Genomic DNA, 21,016 nt, shown 5'->3' on the forward strand with positions numbered 1-21,016 from the left:
AGACCTCACTGCGATGTTTCTGACCAGGTGGGAGGGGGACTTTAAGATAATGAGAAAAGCGGTGAGGCTGGTGGAAGAGCTGGAAATGTGTGGAAGAAGGTGAGGCTGGTGGAAGAGCTGTTTGGGTGGATGGGTAAGTGTTTGGGTGGGTAAGTGTTTGGGTGGATGGGTAAGCGTTTGGGTGGGTAAATGTTTGGGTGGATGGGTAAGTGTTTGGATGGGTAACGTTTGGGTGGATGGGTAACTGTGTGGGTAAGTGTTTGGGTGGATGGGTAACTGTTTGGGTGGGTAAGTGTTTGGGTGGGTGGGTAAGTGTTTGGGTGGGTAAGTGTTTGGGTGGGTAAGTGTTTGGGTGGGTGGGTAAGTGTTTGGGTGGGTAAGTGTTTAGGTGGATGGGTAAGTGTTTGGGTGGGTAAGTGTTTGGGTGGATGGGTATGTGTTTGGGTGGGTAAGTGTTTGGGTGGATGGGTAACTGTGGGTAAGTGTTTGGGTGGATGGGTAACTGTTTGGGTGGGTAAGCGTTTGGGTGGGTGGGTAAGTGTTTGGGTGGGTAAGTGTTTGGGTGGGTAAGTGTTTGGGTGGGTGGGTAAGTGTTTGGGTGGGTAAGTGTTTAGGTGGATGGGTAAGTGTTTGGGTGGGTAAGTGTTTGGGTGGATGGGTAAGTGTTTGGGTGGGTAAGTGTTTAGGTGGATGGGTAAGTGTTTGGGTGGGTAAGTGTTTGGGTGGATGGGTAAGTGTTTGGGTGGGTAAGTGTTTGGGTGGATGGGTAACTGTGTGGGTAAGTGTTTGGGTGGATGGGTAACTGTTTGGGTGGGTAACTGGGTGGGTAAGTGTTTGGGTGGGTGGGTAAGTGGGTGGGTAAGTGTTTGCTGTGGATGGGTAAGTGTTTGGGTGGGTAATGTTTGGGTGGATGGGTAACTGTGGGTAAGTGTTTGGGTGGATGGGTAAGTGTTTGGGTGGGTAAGTGTTTGGGTGGATGGGTAAGTGTTTGGGTGGGTAAGTGTTTGGGTGGATGGGTAAGTGTTTGGGTGGGTAAGTGTTTGGGTGGGTAAGTGTTTGCTGTGGATGGGTAAGTGTTTGGGTGGGTAATGTTTGGGTGGATGGGTAGCTGTGGGTAAGTGTTTGGGTGGATGGGTAAGTGTTTGGGTGGGTAAGTGTTTGGGTGGATGGGTAAGTGTTTGGGTGGGTAAGTGTTTGGGTGGATGGGTAAGTGTTTGGGTGGGTAAGTGTTTGGGTGGATGGGTAAGTGTTTGGGTGGGTAAGTGTTTGGGTGGGTAAGTGTTTGGGTAAATGTTTGGGTGGGTGGATAAGTGGGTGGGTAAGTGTTTGGGTGGATGGCTAACTGTTTGGGTGGGTTAGTGTTTGGGTGGATAGGTAAGTGTTTGGGTGGGTAACTGTTTGGGTGGGTAAGTGTTTGGGTGGATGGGTAACTGTTTGGGTGAATGGGTAAGTGTTTGGGTGGATGGGTAACTGTTTGGGTGGATGGGTAACTGTTTGGGTGGATGGGTAAGTGTTTGGGTGGGTAAGTGTTGGGTAGTGTGTGAACCAGCTACTCTTGGGATGCTAGTCAAGTTGAGATGACCAGCTGCCAGGGTCCCTTGAAGCTGGGAGAATTGCAAGGTCACCCCTTCCAGCTCTTGCAATGTTCTGTTTCTAAGTCTGCTGAGCTGCCAGCACAGGAGAGTAATGGAATATCACTTGGTAGCGCGGTGTTTGTAGTTCTCCAAGCCCACAGTGTAGGTTGGAAACAAAACACAGGGAAGATAGGCATGGCTTTGTTACTCAGAAATGAGAGGTCAGATTCTTCTCTTGAAATTGTTAAGTCCAGATTTCAAGGCCGTAATGGGACTAATTTAGTTACTCTTCATTCTGTGTCACCCAGTATTTTGATTCCTGCCCTGTAATTACCTCTCTTGTTTTAGTGACACTTCTTTGCATTTCCTTCCGTGTGAAGAAAATTATCACTGCGGTGTTTTGCCAAGCAGAAGATCATTTCCAAAAGCTGTCCATCAAATCATCCAGACCTTCCCCCTATTGTTTATCCACTGAATTAACGAGAGCAACACCCACCCTTTGTATAAATCTCTGTGGCAGAGCCAACCTGGTGTCCTTATTCTGTGGTATCACATGTTTGGGGCTGGTCTCTGGTCACATTCTTAACCTTCCGTGTTTTCTTACGTAAGGGCCACATCGCGTTATTTGTCAAACCATCTTTGAGACTCTGCTGTGTATGTGAAAGGTGCAGGAAGAGTGTGAGAAGCGTCACACGTTAATCCCACATTAATTGCTAACTCTTGCTGATTTTTCATTCAACTGGAGACAGCATCCATAAACCCTTTAGACACATTTTTTAATCCTTATCTTCTTAGATTGAGTTGCTTAATCACAATAGTCCAAGTAGAGACATGTATACGGTATGTTTATCTACTTTTAAATGGAAGGTTTTGGTCAAAGTCTGTTAACCACCCATATCTCTCTAACACACTTAGTACCCCGCCCCACAAACACACACCACCCCCCACCCCCATCTAGCTTGACAAGAATAAAAGTGAGTGGGAAAAAAAAAACATTCAGAGGAAACAAGTAGAAGAAGTTTAGTGGCTTTCTCTTCCTACTCCTCCTCTTCCTCCACCTTCCCCTCCCCCTCCCCTTTCCTCCTCTTCCTCCCCTCCCCTCCCCCTCCCCTTTCCTCCTCTTCCTCCACCCCTCCCCCTCCCCTTTCCTCCTCTTCCTCCACCCTCCCCTCCCCCTCCCCTTTCCTCCTCTTCCTCCCCTCCCCTCCCCCTCCCCTTTCTCCTCTTCCTCCCCTCCCCTCCCCTTTCCTCCTCTTCCTCCCCTCCCCTCCCGCTCCCCTTTCCTCCTCTTCCTCCACCCTCCCCTCCCCCTCCCCTTTCCTCCTCTTCCTCCACCCTCCCCTCCCCTACCCTTTCCTCCTCTTCCTCCACCCTCCTCTCCCCCTCCCCTTTCCTCCTCTTCCTCCACCCTCCCCTCCTCCTCCTCCCCTTTCCTCCTCTTCCTCCACCCTCCCCTCCCCCTCCCCTTTCCTCCTCTTCCTCTACCCTCCCCTCCTCCTCCCCTTTCCTCCTCTTCCTCCCCTCCCCCTCTTCCTCTTCCTCTTCCTCTTTCTTCTCTTCTCCCTGTCCCTTTCCGTCTGCAATTGTGGGACTTTCAGTGAAAGGATTTTTTTTAATGATAAAGAGAGCAGAGTTTAGTATCTTAGGATTCCTTTGACCTAGAAATTGACTCCCTCCTCCCCCCACCATTTCCTTTTCTGCTTATAGAGAAATTGAGGAACATAGAGAGATTCCCCCCCTTTTAAACTTTTCAGCAGAAAACCACTGGAAGTGGGTGTTCTGATGGGCTTTGGTGAGTTCCTCAGGCCCACAGCCCCCTGCCTGGTCTCATGTCCGCCCACACTTGCTGGGGAGTGGACCCTAGCTGGTCCTGCAGGCGGATGGACGGGTGCAGCAGCTGTGACGTCCTCAGGAGGAAGAGGCAAGTCTGGAACAACAGTAAGAAAGCAGAAAAACGAAAAAGAGCTAAAGATCTTAAGGTCTCAGAGTTGGGTGCTGGCATCCCCGACCCTCCCCACCTGTCAGAATCCTGCCCTGTGGTAGACCAGAAGTCACACAAGGTGACTTGTCTCTGATGAGCTTTGGTGCCCTTGGGCAGGTCCTTCTGCTTCCCTGGGCCTCAGCTCCTCACGTGCAACAAGGCACATCAGGGAGCACAGCCTGAGAACCCCACTTGACCATCCCCAGGCTCCCTCCCAGCTCCTGCAAGCTGAGCACCATCAAACCAGGCCTAGAGCAAATCCCAGTACGTCTCAGAAAGATGCGGGTTAGAACCTTGCCTGGGCCACTCCCTATCTGTGTGATCTTGGCCAAGTTACATTTTGTCATTCCTGTTGTGGCATAAGAATACCTATCTTGGGACTTCCCTGGCGGTCCAGTGGATAAGACTCTGAGCTTCCACTGCAGGGGGCGTGGGTTCGATCCCTGGTTGGGGAACTAAGAAACTAAGGTCCCGAATGCTGCGTGGCGTGGCCAAAAAAAAGAAGAAAAAAAAGAATACCTGTCTCAAAGGGGTGCCATGGGTATTAAATTAAGTAAAGGGCTGTATCAAATGCGCTTGTGCCTGGCCCGTGGAAAACCAACGCATTGTAATTTCTCCTTCTTCACCTTCGCCAGACTCGCTTTTGGTAATTGTATAGTCTTGTTTTTACACATGCTGCATACCAATTTGGCCCCTAAATATTGGTTTGCATTGTAAGGCATCTTTTTATATATTATCTTCCGTAGTTTCCACTAGATTTAAGATCTGTGAAAACCAGGATTCTTTTAGAGTTCTCTTTCCCTGTGCTTTAACCCCGCATACAGGTGTTATTCAATAGCTATTTATCAATGATTTCCCTTAGATAGCAGAGTGCAGATTATGAGAATAGTGCAAAACAGATTCTTCTAGTTGCTCAGGGATGCCCCGGAATAATTGTAATGCCCTCCCTCCCTTTACTGTTACGAGGCAGGGGACATATGGGGGGGTGGGGCAGCTCACTCTGTATCCCTTCCCTCTGACGATAATTTAGCGGGTTGGCAGTGTTGGTGTCTCTGGCCTTCCATCTCCTTCCCCATCTGTCTGCCAAGGCCCTGGTGTACCTCTGGGTATCACAAAGCCTGACTCTTTGGACCGGGTCATTCTTTTTTTTTTTTTTTTTTTTTTTTTTTTTTTTTTTTAAAGGATTTTCTTATTTATTTATTTATTTATTTATTTATTTTTGGCTGTGTTGGGTCTTCGGTTCGTGCGAGGGCTTTCTCCAGTTGCGGCAAGCGGGGGCCACTCTTCATCGCGGTGCGGGGACCGCCCTTCATCGCGGTGCGCGGGCCTTTCTCTATCGCGGCCCCTCCCGTCGCGGGGCACAGGCTCCAGACGCGCAGGCTCAGCAATTGTGGCTCACGGGCCCAGCTGCTCTGCAGCATGTGGGATCTTCCCAGACCAGGGCTCGAACCCGTGTCCCCTGCATTAGCAGGCAGATTCTCAACCACTGCGCCACCAGGGAAGCCCATGGACCGGGTCATTCTTGAAGCGTAAGAGACCCATCAGGTGACTCTGTGATGGAAAGGTTATAAATTCCAGGCTGTTGACTCCAAGGCACCAGATGTTGTCAGAGGACTAAACATTTTGCGGCTGCCGTAGAACATTCAAATGCGTGTGAGGTGGTGCCAGCCAGGAACCGCTCTCGCTTTGTCTCATTCGTTATTCCTTTGAACAGAAGCCTCCCTCTGCTCCTTACTGAAAGGAAACTTCCTCTGAACACTTACTGCAGAACAGAGCACTTCAAAGGTAAGGCACTTGGGCTCCCCCATCCCTAATCATAATGGGAAAAGTTTTCACCGCAGGCCGGCCAAAACACTCAATTGTGTGCATTCTCTACCAGATACATAATCCGTGTTTAAATCTCTTGGCAGTAACTCATTAGTTTTTCCCCCTACATTATTTTCTTCTTTGATGAGAACAAAGCCCGTCTCCCCCCTGCTCTAGATCTTGATTCTTTCTCCCAGGAAATCTCACTGTTTCCCTTTCATCCCTCAAGAAGAAAGTCACCCAAATGTTATCCCTCCCTCCCTGCTAAAAGATGATCTTGATTCTTTGTACGTGAAAATCTGTGTTCAGAACTCACAAATAGGTGATACCACAGGCCCTGAATTCTGCAGGAGGTGTTCTGGCCATAGATCATGGCCTGACTCTGAGGACCCCCTCACTTGAGCAGCGCCTCCTTCAAGCTCTGTAATGGGCTGTTCTTGAGAAAGGCAGGGTGGGGCATATGGTAACTCCAATGGAATTTTATTATTTAAGCCCTTTGAAGTTCCCTCTTTCTAACCCCCTCTTACCCTCCCCTCTTAGATGCGGAATATTCTGTCATCACTGTTGTTGAAGTCAAAGTTATAGGAGAACCACCGTGAATTTCTCTAATACAACTCTTTGATGCAGAGTCAAACAAAAATCTCTTTCCACCCGATATTCCAAACTTCTACGAAAAAACTATGTAATGGATGTGAGCTCTTTAGCACTATAGGATTACAGGCAGACCTTGGAGATATTGTGGGTTTGGTTCCAGACCACTGCAATAAAGGGAATATCGCAATAAAGTGAGTCATAGGAATTTCTTGGTTTCCCGGTGCATATAAAAGTTATATCTGTACTCTGCTGTTGTCTAGTAAGTGTGCAATAGCATTATGTCTAAAAACAATGTATATACCTTAACTTAAAAGTTCTTTACTGATAAAAAAATACTATCATCTGAGTCTTCAGTGAGTCATAGTATGTATGAACATCAAAATCACTGATTACAGATCACCATAACAAATATAATAATAATGAGAAAGTTTGAAATATTGTGAGAATTACCAAAATGTGACACAGAGACACAAAGTGAGCAAATGCTTTTGGAAAAATGGCACTGATAGATTTGCTCAATTCAGGGTTGCCACAAACCTTCAATCTGTAAAAAATGCAATTATCTGCGACGTGCAATCACGTGAAGCGCAATAAAATGAAGTATGCCTATATAAAGAATTTACAATTTAATTAGTTCCTCCTGCATTGAACCCTAAATCAAGACAGAAAACCAAGCCTTGATTGAGCATCTACTATGTACCAGGCTTGGTATTAACAGACATCATGTATGCAATGTGTCTTAATTCTTATAAGAATCTGATGAGATTGATTTGATCACTGTTTTACATTTTAGAGAACTGAGGCTCAGAGAGGCAGTCCTGTGCCTGCCAATGGCAGGTCACCCAGGTCACTCGTAAACGACTGAGCTGGGACTTGAGCCGGCAGTCTCTCCCTATTGTGACTCCAGAGACTCAGCTCTTCCCACCTTAACTTGGCACCTTGTGGTCGCTTCCGTCTATGGAAATATTCTCCAGTATCTGATAGTTGGAGAGGTGAGTCTGGGAAAGGAAGACTGGCACGTCAGTTTTTATTTTTAATTTATTTTATTTATTTATTATTTTTGGCTGTGCTGGGTCTTCGTTGCTGCACGTAGGCTTTCTCTAGTTGCGGCTAGCGGGGGCTACTCTTCGTTGCGGTGCACAGGCTTCTCACTGCAGTGGCTTCTCTTGTTGCAGAGCACGGGCTCTAGGTGCGCGGGCTTCAGCAGTTGTGGCATGTGGGCTCAGTAGTTGTGGCTTGCGGGGTCTAAAGCGCAGGCTCAGTAGTTGTGATGCACGGTCTTAGTTGCTCCATGGCACATGGGATCTTCCCGGACCAGGGCTCAAACCCATGTCCCCTGCATTGGCAGGTGGATTCTTAACCACTGCGCCACCAGGGAAGCCCTGGCACATTGCTTTTTAAAAGGCATTTTCAGTTCTGTAGCGTAATGAGGGTGGGACAGATGGAGGTGCGAGCAGTTCAGAGGCCCCTGCAGTAGATCACATCTTTGGAGATGAAGGTCTGAAACAGCTTGCAAGGAGGGAACAAAGACAGTTGGAGGGAGATCCCTGGGGCTTGGTGGGGAGCGGGGTGGAGAGGCAGCTGAGAGGAGCCTGACTCGTGCGCATGGAGGAGGGCACCGCAGAGGGAAACGGGGAGGGAAGTGAGTCAGGGCCGTGGGTGTGTGTGTGTGTGTGTGCACGCTCCATGCTTGTGTAAGGATCGCTTCTGTTTTAGACAAAATAGAAAAGTAAATGTAGATGTGAGGTGGGGGAGAATCATGCAATATTTCCTCAAACTTGTGACTTGAGTTTTATGATTTGGGAGATTATTTATACTGACTGTTTAATAAGAATGAAGAAATTCAACATTCTCAGTATTAAAGGTCTTGCCTTGGGGAGTTCCCTGGTGGTCCAGTGGTTAGGACTCCACGCTCTCACTGCCAAGGGCCCGGGTTCGATCCCTGGTCAGGGAACTAAGATCCCACGTGCTGTGCGGTGTGGCCAAAAAAAAGAGAAAAAAAAGAAAAGAAAAGAAAATCAGTGTCTGCCATATGTTCAATTTCAGTAGAAACAAATTAAAATTTTAAAAAAAAAGGACTTGCCTTGCTGATGAATTCCATTCTGAGAGATCATTAAGGTTTTGTTTTTTCCTCTAAGCTTGCTTAAATACTCTGTCATCTTTGGGAATAAATGGCCACACAGCCATCTTTCTAATCATTTTTTATGTGTAATTTAAAAAAATACGTTTGTGGGGAGAGCTGACAAGAGCTAACTACCTTTTGGGGTTAAGTTTTTTTGGTCATGGCTGTTAAAGCAATATATTGTGTAAACATTCTTTTAAAAAAACTAATTATTGGCGCGAACCTCCAATATGTATGAACCCAGTAAATATTTGTGAAATCAAATGAATAAATGTGATTAGCATCCTTTATTTGATATTGAAATCATAAAATGGATGAAAGACACAGAATTAACTTTATTTCGGTACAGAATAAGCAAGTGAAGGTTCTTCCGAAAATACCGGGCTAATTCTGGTTGACCCACATATATACAAATTAAACTGTAAATAACTATCAAAATAGTGCTGTGAAAGTGTATAGTTGCTAAGGCAAGACTTAGATTGTTGAAAATGCTAAGGCTCTCCTGGTCACTTTGGCTTATATGTGCCAAGTTGAGTGGACTACTTGGGTGGCAAAATGCAACAAGTAAGGACATTTTCAGTAATATAAAAAGGTGTAGGAATGATACTAAATTTGAGAGAATCAATTGATATTAATATGCTAGACCATTGAGCTGTTTTGCAATTAGTCCTGGAAGATGTAGTTTTAACGAAGTCTCTAGATCAGCATTAAGGGAACAAGAGGTGGGGTGTCAGAATCACTAGAGGGAATTTTAAAAAATTACATAGGCTATTGATGGTGCAGGGGGCTGTGTGTGTTGGGGGAACTTTTGCTGTGAACAAAAAACTTCTCTAAAAAATAAAGTCTAGGGGCTTCCCTAGTGGCGCAGTGGTTGAGAATCTGCCTGCCAATGCAGGGGGCACGGGTTCGAGCCCTGGTCTGGGAAGATCCCACATGCCGCGGAGCAACTAGGCCCGTGAGCCACAACTACTGAGCCTGCGCGTCTGGAGCCTGTGCTCCGCAACAAGAGAGGCCGCGATAGTGAGAGGCCCGCGCGCCGCGATGAAGAGTGGCCCCCGCTTGCCGCAACTGGAGGAAGCCCTCGCACAGAAACGAAGACCCAACACAGCCAAAATAAATAAATAAATAAATAAATAATAATTAAAAAAAAAAAGTCTATTATTTTCTTTCAAACGTTTATGTGAATAGATGAATGGCATGACTCTGGGGAATCAGATATAGCATCCGCTGTGAAGGGTGCTTGTCTCCCTCTATAGCGTGCGCCAGGAAAATCATGCTGAGAATTACTGTCCCATGTCATAGAAAGTGGGGCAGAAAAGAACCTAAAACTACCCAGTTTAGTTTCCCCAAATGGGTACTACAGTGAACAGTTTCCAGAGATGTTAGGGCTTTCCTGTTGAACATGGGTGGAGTTTTCCATGGCCAATAAATTTGGGAAATGCAGCTCATGATAACTTTGTAGTGAGCTAATTCAGATCTTTTCCCACACTTTATTAGACAGATACTTTTTGGGGGGGGGGCACACTTATCAACATATTCCAAGGAACACCAATTTGGGAAAAAGTAATCTAAAATAAGGGTGTTTCAAAGCATGAGTTGCCACTCGCTAATGTGTCGTGAAATCAATGTAGGGCTTACAACCATTTTTTTTTTTATGAAAAATAATAGAATAGAAAATACCAGAGTGGGTTGCACATAGGAGGGTAAATGTTATTGTGTGAAACTTTCGTTTCAGTTATGTATGTGGGTTTGTGTAAACTCAGTCATAATGAAAACTCTATTCCTTACTATAGATGATGGCCAAAAATATTTGGGAGATCACTGGTCCAATTCAGTTCCTCAGTTTTATAAGTGAAAACCCTGAGACTCATGTGGATCTCAGGATCACGTGGGGAGTTAGTGGCAGACAGAACCTGAGTCTACTCTTCTTCCTCTTTCACCAACACCAGCGCTCTACCAAATCCATAAATCATCCTGTTTAAAAAGCAGCCCTGGACTTCCCTGGCGGTCCAGTGGTTAAGACTCCACGCTTCCACTGCAGGGGGCACTGGTTTGACCCCTGGTTGGGGAATCTAAGATCCCACATGCTGCGCGGCGCAGCGAAAAAATTCAAAAAACAAAAAACAAATAAACAAATAAAAAGCAGCCCTGGTGGAAACAACCCAAATGTCTGTCAAAGGCAAATGGATAAACAAAACAAGGCTTATATGTACAATGGAATATTATTCAGCCTTTAAAAGGAACGATATTCTGATATGTGCTACAACATGGGTGAGCCTTGAGGACATTATGGTAAGAGAGACAAGCCAGACATGAAAGGACAAGTGTTGTATGATTCCACTTCAACTTATAGAGACAGAAAGGAGATTGGAGGTTACCTGGGGTTGAGATGAGGGGCAGCCAGGAGGTAGTGATATTAAACCACTCTGGGTACAGAGTTTCTGTCTGGAATGAGGACAAACTTCTGGAAATAGATAGTGGTGATGGTTGCACAACTATGTGAATGTACTCAGTGCACTGAACTGTACACTTAAAAATGGTTAATACGGCAAATTTTATGTTATGTATATTTTATCACAATAATAATTGAAAAGAATCCAGCCACAAAATAATAACAATAACAATAATAATAATAAAGGCAGCATAGCACTTCTTTTAAACAGACCTCGTTTCACGCTCTAACACCTGTTCCTTCCTTTGGCCCTTCCCCTGTGCAGGCCCAGGCACTGAGGTTTCTGAGGCCACCTAGGCAGGCCTCCTGCGCTTAGGAATCCCTGGAGCAGAGTACGGCCACCTGTGGCCTTGATTCTAGACTCCCTGGCAGGTGATGACTGCTAGCATTTCCGCAGGTGACGCATTTTACAGCAGTGGGTCCTGCTCAGCAGATGACCTTTTCCGTCTAATAGCTCTGATTTTCCAACTGCAACATTTGGACAAACCCACAATTTGCTTTTGGAAGGCCAAGGAGAAACATATATCATGGTTTTTCTCTTGGTTTCACCCCTCTCCTCAGTTGGCCTCTAGCCCTGACCCGTTGACAAATAGCCTGTTCTCCTTTCCTCTTCCCTCTTCCTTTACAAGACCGCCAGGCTCGCTGCAAACAGCCATTTAAGTGAAATGCTACTACCCACAAGCAGCTGATAGTGATTCCCACTGTCTTCATTCTCCGCTCACGCTTCACACGTTTGGGTATGAGAACCGGAAGAACAACGGTGAACCAGAAGTGAGACCAGGGGCGGCCAGATAGCAGAAAGTGGATGTGTGCTTCTTCCTCGGAGCCAAGAAGGGTTTTGCAACTCCCAATGCAAGGCAACTTCTGCCCATAAAAGTTGCAGCAGATGGGAGTCACTGATTGGCTCTGCTTGAGGACTTTGGAGATTTCTCTCTGTCCTGCAGGCACCCTTTTGCTTCCTGTGCCTCCACAGACATTGACAAACAGCTGGCCTGTGCTTGCAGCGACCCCATCGGAATCTCCGCGGCCCTTAAGTCAGCATCCACAATAAAGGAAACTGAGAGAAAATGCCTCTGAACTTAATCAGTGAAGATATTTAACTCGGTTTACTGGGAGCTAAGGAAGTACTTCAGAAATAGTTTATTCTTATGTTACCTGAAATTCGCCATGAGTGAGGCTGGTAGAATCTCCCTGAGTTAGGGGAATACATCATGATATTTACCTCAAAACTCAGCGTAACCTTGTGATTTGAAATCGAACCCAGGGTTTCTCTACCTTGGCACTGTTGATGTTTGGGACCAGAGAGTTCTTTGTTGTGAGAGGCTGTCCTGTGCACTGTAGGATGGTTTGCAGAATTCTTTGTTGTGAGAGGCTGTCCTGTGCACTGTAGGATGGTTTGCAGAATTCTTTGTTGTGAGAGGCTGTCCTGTGCACTGTAGGATGGTTTGCAGAATTCTTTGTTGTGAGAGGCTGTCCTGTGCACTGTAGGATGGTTTGCAGAATTCTTTGCTGTGAGAGGCTGTCCTGTGCACTGTAGGATGGTTTGCAGAATTCTTTGCTGTGAGAGGCTGTCCTGTGCACTGTAGGATGGTTTGCAGAGTTCTTTGCTGTGAGAGGCTGTCCTGTGCATTGTAGGATGGTTTGCAGAATTCTTTGTTGTGAGAGGCTGTCCTGTGCACTGTAGGATGGTTTGCAGAATTCTTTGCTGTGAGAGGCTGTCCTGTGCACTGTAGGATGGTTTGCAGAATCCTTTGCTGTGAGAGGCTGTCCTTGCATTGTAGGGTGGTTTGCAGCATTCCTGCCCTCTACCCACCAGTTGCCAAGAGCAGCTAGCAGCACCGGCCACCCCCCCACCGCCCCAAACTTCTGGTGATCAAAAATGTCTCCAGACATTGTCCTGTGTCCCCTGGGGAGCAAGATCGCCCCTGGCTCAGAACCACTGACAGCCAGGATTCTGCCATGTTCTGAGTTTTAGGCATTGAGGACTTCGTCAGCTGTTATTCTGGAAATAATGGGAAACGGCTTGGGGTTTTTTTTTGTTTGTCTGAGCCCTGCCTCATTTGTATAAAACTCCAATTTTTAAAGTGTGTGTGAAGTGTCATCAACTGTGAGAAATTAATACCTAGCACTGCTGTCAGGTGAAACCATTGCCCATGTCATAGGCTTGTTCTGTGATGGGTATTTGGTTATGATTTCAGTCCAAGTCTCCATGCCTATGCCAGTCACGTGGCTGAATGATACGAGCAAGTTATTTACTTCCTCTCCTGTGTCTTTTTCTCCCTCCACGTCTAAGTGGAGGATACCTGCTCTTCATCTTATTAAATAGCCATGATGTGGCCAGTTCATCTGCTGAACTCACCTCATGGGGTCGTTGTCTGGGACCATGGAATTCTTCATGGTTTCATTACCTGTTCCAGAGCCCCCAGTGGATTCCCAGGTTCTATCTTCCAAAAAGCAAAACATTCATTTTCTTCCCCTAGGCTGGATAAGCTGGAATGTTTCACTGTTGAGTCATCCATTGCTGCTGGAGCTCCCGTGTGCCATGCTTTGTTCAAGTCACTTGAGACACTTTGATGACTAAGCTGGTTTCCTATCTCACTCTAGTTTGAAAGGTGGACTTATGATAAATCTGATGTATCATGAGAACTGCTTTCTATCACCTATACAAAGTGCTGTGGTTTAATCTTCCTGCCTATTTGGAAGTTCTTCCTAAGTCTGCAGAAGTGATTGTGGTGATGATTAGTTTGGAAGGTACTAGCATGGAGTCTGGGAGAGCACTGTTCTGGGAGTCTGAAAACCTGGCTTTTTGTTTTTACATGTTGACACTGGTCCTGATTAGCCGTGCTCCCTTTCCCAAGTCACTTTCTCTTTCTGGATCGCACTTCCTAGCTGTGTAAAATGATGTGTATGGGCTGGATCATCTCTGACTCCAGCGGTCTATGCTTATTTTAATAGTAATTGTAGGGCTTCCCTGGTGGCGCAGTGGTTGAGAATCTGCCTGCCAATGCAGGGGACACGGGTTCGAGCCCTGGTCTGGGAAGATCCCACATGCCGCGGAGCGACTAGGCCCGTGAGCCACAACTACTGAGCCTGCACGTCTGGAGCCTGTGCTCCGCAACAAGAGAGGCCGCGATAGTGAAGAGGCCCGCACACCACGATGAGGAGTGGCCCCCGCTTGCCGCAACTGGAGAAAGCCCTCACACAGAAACGAAGACCCAACACAGCCAAAAATAAATAAATAAAAGATTACTATTAATTAAAGAAAAAAACCAGACATCTCAAGTTAATGAATTTAGTACTTAAAAAAATAGTAATTGTATTAGAATTATTAAATACTATTATAATATGTTTTAGAGCTAGAAACTTCGTGATCAGCCAGCCTTTGTGAGGAGGCGCGATTGTATGTCGTTACAATGGGTTCCCAGCTCACTTGTGCCTGGTGGGGAGACTTGCACAACTCTGCTGGGGTCGGAGGCCTTGCAGCACTTCGGGGCCCCACGGAAGGGGTAAACCAGAAGTCTGAAAGCTTGCCCTGAAGCTCCATAAAGCAAGATGCTATCTCTAAACAGACCCATCAATTTCAGAGGGCTTCTTTCCACGGGGCTTTTTGGGGGCGGAGATGCCTTTTACCAGTATCTTTCTGTTCACCTGTGGAATTATATAAGCTCATTAGATTCAGGTTACCCACTCCTTCTGCACCTGAAGCTGTAGGTAAATTTACTGTCCAGTTTAAACCTTGTCTCCACACCTGTCACTTCTGGATCCTATAAGCTCCATCCCCAGCATTGCAGGGTCGGTCACCTCAAAGGTGACCGTAGCCAAGCTCCCAGCAAGGGATGCCCAGTCAGGAATGAGATCTCTAGGCGTATATAACGGGAGAGAAATATTTGGAGCATTCTTCTCTTTCTCCAAGACAGCTCTGCATACTTACTGCCCTTTCAGGTGTAGTCTTGCAGGTAAATCTCACCTTCTCCAAGAAACCAAATTTTCAACTCTCACTGCACGTCAGAATAAATTTCCCGAATCACCTGGATGATATTTGGCAGATACTGCCTTATGTTGTGGTCCTGTGTGTACATGTGCTAGTTCTCTTAAAAGACTGTAATCATCTCCCAGAGCCATGATTGTACTCAACCACCTAGAAAGACCCTACAGCCCAGGTCGGGCTGTGCGCGGATGTGTGTGCATTAGACACCAGTAAACATCAGTGCAGGGAATGGATGGGTCTCGGTGTCAGGCACTGGGGAGTACTCAGTAAATAGTTGTAGAATTGGACCGAATGGTAAGTGCTTAAATATTTCACAGTTCTCTAGTCTTTCTACTTTATGCCGTTTACTGGGGGTTAGAAAATAAGATGAAGCTGTGTGTACGCCCTAGAGAGTGACCAGCGGTTGCTGTTATCTGAAGAGCCGTAGAGCTCTTAGCTGTTTTCCAGCTCTGATTCTTTTTTTTTTTTTTTTAAAGCAGTGTTTACTATTTCTGGCCATTATGTACACTGATATAAAAATTTAATTAGACCCTTTCTTTTCAATTAATTTTTACAGCCCTGTTTGTTTGCTCTCTCGACAGAGCCTGTATTGTGTGAACAAGAGAGATCAATTTTCTATCACAAAATTCATTACTTTTGACTAAAGTCCAGTGAGTCTGTGATCGTACGTGCCACTCTGGGTGAATTTTCCTGCCGCTGGAGAGAGTTATGGATGGTGAAATGAGCCGAGTGTTCAGGTAGCCGAGAGAAGCTTTGATTCGGTCATTGTCTTCCTCAGGGCAGCAGGTGGAGCAAAGTTAAAAGGCTGTGCAACTCTTGAGGTTAGAAATATGCATGTGTTTTATTCATTCCTCATTCTTTAATATTTTTTTCAAGTATCTAGGGAAGTGAAATTAGGTAGAGAGTATGTAAAGGTTAAGAGAGGCCTTTTCTTTCAAGAGCACGTATAAAAGAAGATGTCCAGGGGCTTCCCTGGTGGTGCAGTGGTTGAGAGTCTGCCTGCCAATGCAGGGGACACGGGTTCGAGCCTTGGTCTGGGAGGATCCCACATGCCGTGGAGCGGCTGGGCCTGTGAGCCACGATTGCTGAGCCTGCGCGTCTGGAGCCTGTGCTCCGCAACAAGAGAGACCACGATGGTGAGAGGCCTGCGCACCGCGATGAAGAGTGGCCCCCGCTTGCCACAACTAGAGAAAGCCCTCGCACAGAAACGAAGACCCAACACAGCCATAAATAAATAAATATTAAAAAAAAAAAAAAAGAAGAAGAAGATGTCCATTCTGGGAGGGCAGGGACTTCTAGTTTTGTTCATTCTTTACCTCCAGGGTCCACACAGTTCCTGGTACATGGCAGCTGTCCGGTAAATAGTTGTTGAGTGAGGATGCACGAGATAAATACTAACTAGTTTTGCCTTTTATCATTGATTAAAGTGTTTTCTGGATTAAAGGGTCTCTGTGACTGTCTCAAAGTCTCCATGAATAGCATCTTGGTTGGGGCTGCTTTCCAGCGTTGGGAGATATGACCACACCTGTCTTCAAGGGCTGCAGCTCCGATGCCTAACTTGGCAGGGCAGGGGCTAGGCCTGCTCCCCAAGAGGCACAGGTAACGCCCTGTGTAGCTCACACAGCCCCTGAGGACAGAGCATGAGCTTGGGAGTCACACACACCTAAGCGCAAAGCCACCTGCCACTCGCTCTTGACATGGGGCAAGTAGTATAACCTCTCCTGTTGTCTGTTCATGGATCTGTAAAGCTGGGCCAGTGATACCTACCATGCAGAGTGGGTGGTAGGCGATGAACGAGGGAGCGGGTAATGCCCTCCTTACTGAGATATTAAATAAATGTATCCATTTAAATTCCTTTACCTTCTAGTGGTGTGTTCTCCATCCTCCTGTGTACTGAACGGTTTACCTCTTCCTCTTGCATGAAATGGGGCAGGTGGGGGAAAGGGCCACAGTAACCTCGGTTCCTTGGTGCTTTAGGGAATCTTGGATATGGTGCAGAGTTAGAGGCTAAAGCATGAGTACAGGAAGGACTCATTTTAGGTGGAAGCAGCAGTGTCCAATGGAACTTTCTGTGATGAAGGAAATGTTCTGTATCCATGCTGTCAGGCACAGTCACTAGCTACAGGTGGCTGTCGAGCACTGGAGATGTGGCCAGTTTGACCGAGGAGCTGAATTTTTCATTTCACTTCACTTGAATTTGAATGTAAACCCATCACATGGCGAGTGACGAGCGCATTGGATTGTGCAGCTCTAGGGCCTTGCTGGGGCTTAAGGATTAGTGGTCTGTCCATTCCCTGGGAGCTTGTGAGAAATGCAGACTCTCAGACATCACCCCAGACCTACGAGATCAGAATCAGTGCAGGCGGTTCATGTGCACATTTGGTTTTAAGAAACACAGGGCTGGCCTCTGAGCCGCTCGGTGTTCTCCGTGGACTTCCATGCAGCTGTAGTGCTAGGGAGGCTGGACCCTTGGAGCTGGAAGGTTCTCACCGTCACCTTTGCCTTCTTGGCTACTCACACACCCTAATGCAGTCTCCAGGGGACCCGTGCGTGTGGGTCTCTGTGCATCCTGTGGTTGAGAGATCAAAGGAAAAAGTTATGTAGCTTTTAACTCAGGATTAAATGCTGTTTTGCTTATTCCTCCTCATAAACCTCCTTAATGTCTATGTTCCCATGTTCGCTCCCCAAAAGGTAACTCTCTTTTTATCTTCCCACTCATCCTACTATAGCTTTATTTTTCCTACTACTTTGCCTTAAACTGGTAAAGATGTGGGTATGTACGTATATATTTCTCTCTCTCTCTCTCTCTCACTTTCTGGATGTTTCAAACCGAACCAGTACATTCAGGCTGTGGTTATCTTAATGCTTCCAGCACTCTGGCTACTGATAAATATTTCAAGAGGATAAATAACATTTTCTACATGAAATGAGAGAAATGTCCCCCACCTCTCTGAAAGTATTAATAATTTCTCTTCTGTAATGGGACTGATTTAGCCAATTGAAACACAGAAAACTTCGCAGATCTTTTTGACATCCAACGGTCAGATCACTTTGGCTAATGGGGATGTTCCTTGGGTATTGCTGATATTAGCCAAGTTGGGAATTTGATGGAGACTTTTCATTCTGCCCTCTTTTCAGTCTTGAATCCTCGCAGACATGATGTGCTGGTGGCCCTCCACCGGATGTTTGTCTATATGATGTTGGTGGCAGGTTGCAAAACTGTATTAAGCTGCATCTTGGGAGCTGCCAAAGGCACTGTGAGGAAACTGAGGCACTGAGCTAGAAGGGGCACCACACCAGGATTCCATGCCCCTAAATTGTGTCTCTAAAACAGACCCAAGGTCACAGCACTGGTAAATGAGGAGCCACGGTGTGACCCCTGGCGGTTTGGTTCCAGATTTTGCACGATTCGCCATCCCGCGCGCCTGCCTTTGCTCCCTGCCGGGAACAGGCCCTCTCCCGTATCGCCTGTGCTGCCTCCTTCTGAGTGTTCATGTCATTGCATCTGGTCTCTCCTCCTCCAGGTCTTTGCTCAGATGTCACCTTCTCAAAGATGCTTTCCCTAGCTGCTCCATCAAAAATAATGCATACACACACACACACACACACACACACACACCAACATTCTCTATTCCCAGTGCCCTTCTTTATTTTTCTCCTTAGCTCTTATTCTTACCTGTATCATATACAGTTATTTGTACGTACGTCCCTTGAGAGCAGGGACTTTGTTTTGCTCACTGCTATGTCCTCTAGATCTAGAACAGTGCTCAACCCAAAATAACACAAGATACATATTTTTGAATGGATGGATGAATTAATGGCTCTGTAACCTGGAGAGCTGCTGATGCCCCTCACTTGGTCTCCTCCTTGCCTCTTTCTGGTGTGCTTCCCCACTCCAGGTGGCCGGGGTGAGCCTCCTGAAACTCCTACTTGCCCTTGACAGTTCCTTCCAGAGGCTTTCTGTGTTTATGGCTCCTGACAACTTTACAACTCCTCTTCCTTCAGCCTTACCAAGTTTCCTTCATTTCTTGCCTGTGCCGCCGCATCGTTCCCTGTGTCCTCTGTCCTTCCCTCCACCACCCCTGCAGACCAGGGCCCTGTGTCCTCAGATGGCCTGAGCTTTGTCTGTCCGGCTTTCACACTTCACGGTCACGTCCGTCGACTCCAAGTTACGTGAGGACAGGAGCCACCTCTCTCTTGCTCCCCTTTGCTCTCCCACCTTCACACTGAGCACCCCGCACAGAGCCGGCGCTTGACAGCTGTGTATTGAAGGATGAATGGGGCCATTTAATTCTATGGGTAGAAGGAAGTCTCACTTCTGTAGAATTCAGGGTTTCTTTGGCACTATGAGGCCTTACTGTTCAAGCTGTGAGATTTGAAGACAGAATGCTTCCTGCTAATTATTAACAGTTGCCCTGGAAGAACAGAGCCATTATGGGGCCCTGAACCCTGGCACGCTGCACCCCCCCCAGCCCCTGGTGAGCAGCGCCATAGAGCAGGGCGGGAAAGCAAAGGCAGCTACCGCCCTGGCACCCGCTACCGTCCGATTACCCAAAGAGGATTGCGATCTTGGGGCCAAAAGAGTAGGGAGTGGGTAAAAGGCTTTGCAATGAGATTATAGCACCTAAAAGCGCCTTGCTTTTGTTCAGGAAATAAGATATTGGTTTTCTTCAAGGCAGCGAGACAATCCAGTTTAGGGCCTGGAGTGGTAGATCGATGTCCTGGCATTCTTCAGATACTGAAAAATCAGTTGATCTGTATTTGTACTTACTGGGTTTCTTGTTAAAAAAAAAAAAAAAAAAAGGAAGAAGGACGACAGGAATGGAAAGAAATTTAAAAAGCTCATTAAAGGTCCTCTAAATGAAGAAAATTGAATGCCAGATCTGTTAAGAACATACAAAAACAGCCTCCCTTTAAAGAACATCTTATTTGGTCAGTGTGTCTTCAAGCCAGAGTCTGGAAGGTGAATGGGCAGTGTGGTCAGAATGCAGTTTCTTTATTTTGGACTTGGAGAAGAAGGATCCTTTCCCCTTGACCTCAGCTCCCTACATGTAAGATCATTCATAGAACGTCTCACATTTGGTTGGGGCTGAGTTAGAATCAAGTCAACGTGCTCTCTACCATTGTGGTGGGTTGTATAGCCGTCATAGCAATTCTCTTAGTGCTTGAAAGTCTTTTTCACCTCTGATGCTTCCTGGAGGTGTGTTTTGTTTGGCTCTTGGCCCAGGTGCCTGAATCTTAGTCCTCCCTGCCTTACCTGAAGTTGTTATTGATGTGAAGCTTCTTTTTGCCAATGGGAGAGCAGGTCTTCCTCCTGTTGTGTGAGCAGAGAGACCCACGAGGGATTTGTCCCCCTGCTAATAATACTTGGATTTGATTCTTGCATGATGGTTGGGGATTAGCTCACTCACAGAAGTTTCCATTTCCAGAGAGGGGAGAAGTTTGTGGGTGATTCCAGAGAAAACGTTCAAGAGAGTTTCTTCGTACCACAGAACCCGATTTAACGCTGAGTTTGGGAAACCTCGGCACCCTGGTTACAGAACTACCACGCCTTGTGTTTGCACTTCCATTGTTAAAAATTTATTCTGAATCTGTGTGTCGATTTGCTGCTAATAGTTAAGACTATGCTGAACGAATACTTGATGTGTTGGAGGACGTTGCATTTTGCCCTTCAGTGTTCGGTTTGTAATAATTGATGTAAAATACGTGTCCACCCTCGAGAGGCGGCAAGAAGTGATTGCTTTGAATAAATCCCCAACTGGAGCATCTGACTTGCCCCTTTCCCTTAAAAGTGAAATAATCTCATATCCTCTGCTTTCCCTGCCACCTGCAAATGTTTTTATTTGAAGACGGGGGCTAGCTGGGTTTCAGTTAATTAAAGTTTTAATTGTGTTTGATTCTGCAGCAGACCTCATGTTTGCTTTCCTTAATAATGAAATGCAAAGTGTCGTCTCTGAGCTCATACTCCAACTGGACAGCAAGGGGGGGAGTAGAAGCAGCCTCGAAACCTGCTAGCCCTGCCCGGGACTTTGTATTTGCTATTTGCTTTTGGTATTATATTCAGGTCTGAGGAAAGTACTGACTTCAGCTTCATAATCTGAACATGACTGAAGAATTGCTCCAGTGTCTAAAATTCGAGCACTTGTGTGTTGGAAATAAAACATCGTCTGTACAAAACATAAATACTTGTCCTTTTGTGGAGAAAAAATTAACCTATCTGGCGTCTTCTTAGCAAGTCTTGCTTGCAAAGCTGGCCCTTGGCTGCTGTCTGGGTACTTAGATTTTGAGAGGTTTCCAGAACTGGTAATAAGAGTGGTTCACTGTGGCTTAACTGTTTGTATAAACAATGTGATGATGGAAGAAATTTGGGATTTTCACACGAGCCAGGCAGGGGTGCCTATGTGCACAGTCCCCAATAAAAACCTTGGGCACCGCTGGGAGGGAGCTCTTGAAAGCTTGTGCCTGGTTTCCTCCAGACTTTGCCCTTTTCCCTTTGCTG

General features: G+C 46.4%; 1 protein-coding gene across 6 annotated transcripts in view; it reads left to right on the forward strand.

Moving 5' to 3' along the window:
* Nucleotides 1-21,016, forward strand: part of LOC103019590 (EF-hand calcium-binding domain-containing protein 11-like) — a 238,117-nt gene that overhangs the window by 128,993 nt on the left and 88,108 nt on the right. The window contains exons 7-10 of one of the 6 annotated variants that reach the window (XR_009007395.1): nucleotides 5,270-5,340; nucleotides 5,902-6,146; nucleotides 6,749-6,947; nucleotides 8,973-9,202. The exons of the other annotated variants lie outside the window; for them this stretch is intronic. The gene's annotated coding sequence lies outside the window, so the exon portion shown is untranslated. Of the gene's footprint in view, nucleotides 1-5,269; nucleotides 5,341-5,901; nucleotides 6,147-6,748; nucleotides 6,948-8,972; nucleotides 9,203-21,016 lie in introns of those variants that run through there. 6 annotated transcript variants of the gene reach the window in all.

The sequence above is a fragment of the Balaenoptera acutorostrata genome, chromosome 3 (assembly GCF_949987535.1).
Source record: "Balaenoptera acutorostrata chromosome 3, mBalAcu1.1, whole genome shotgun sequence".
NCBI classification, from domain to species: domain Eukaryota; kingdom Metazoa; phylum Chordata; class Mammalia; order Artiodactyla; family Balaenopteridae; genus Balaenoptera; species Balaenoptera acutorostrata.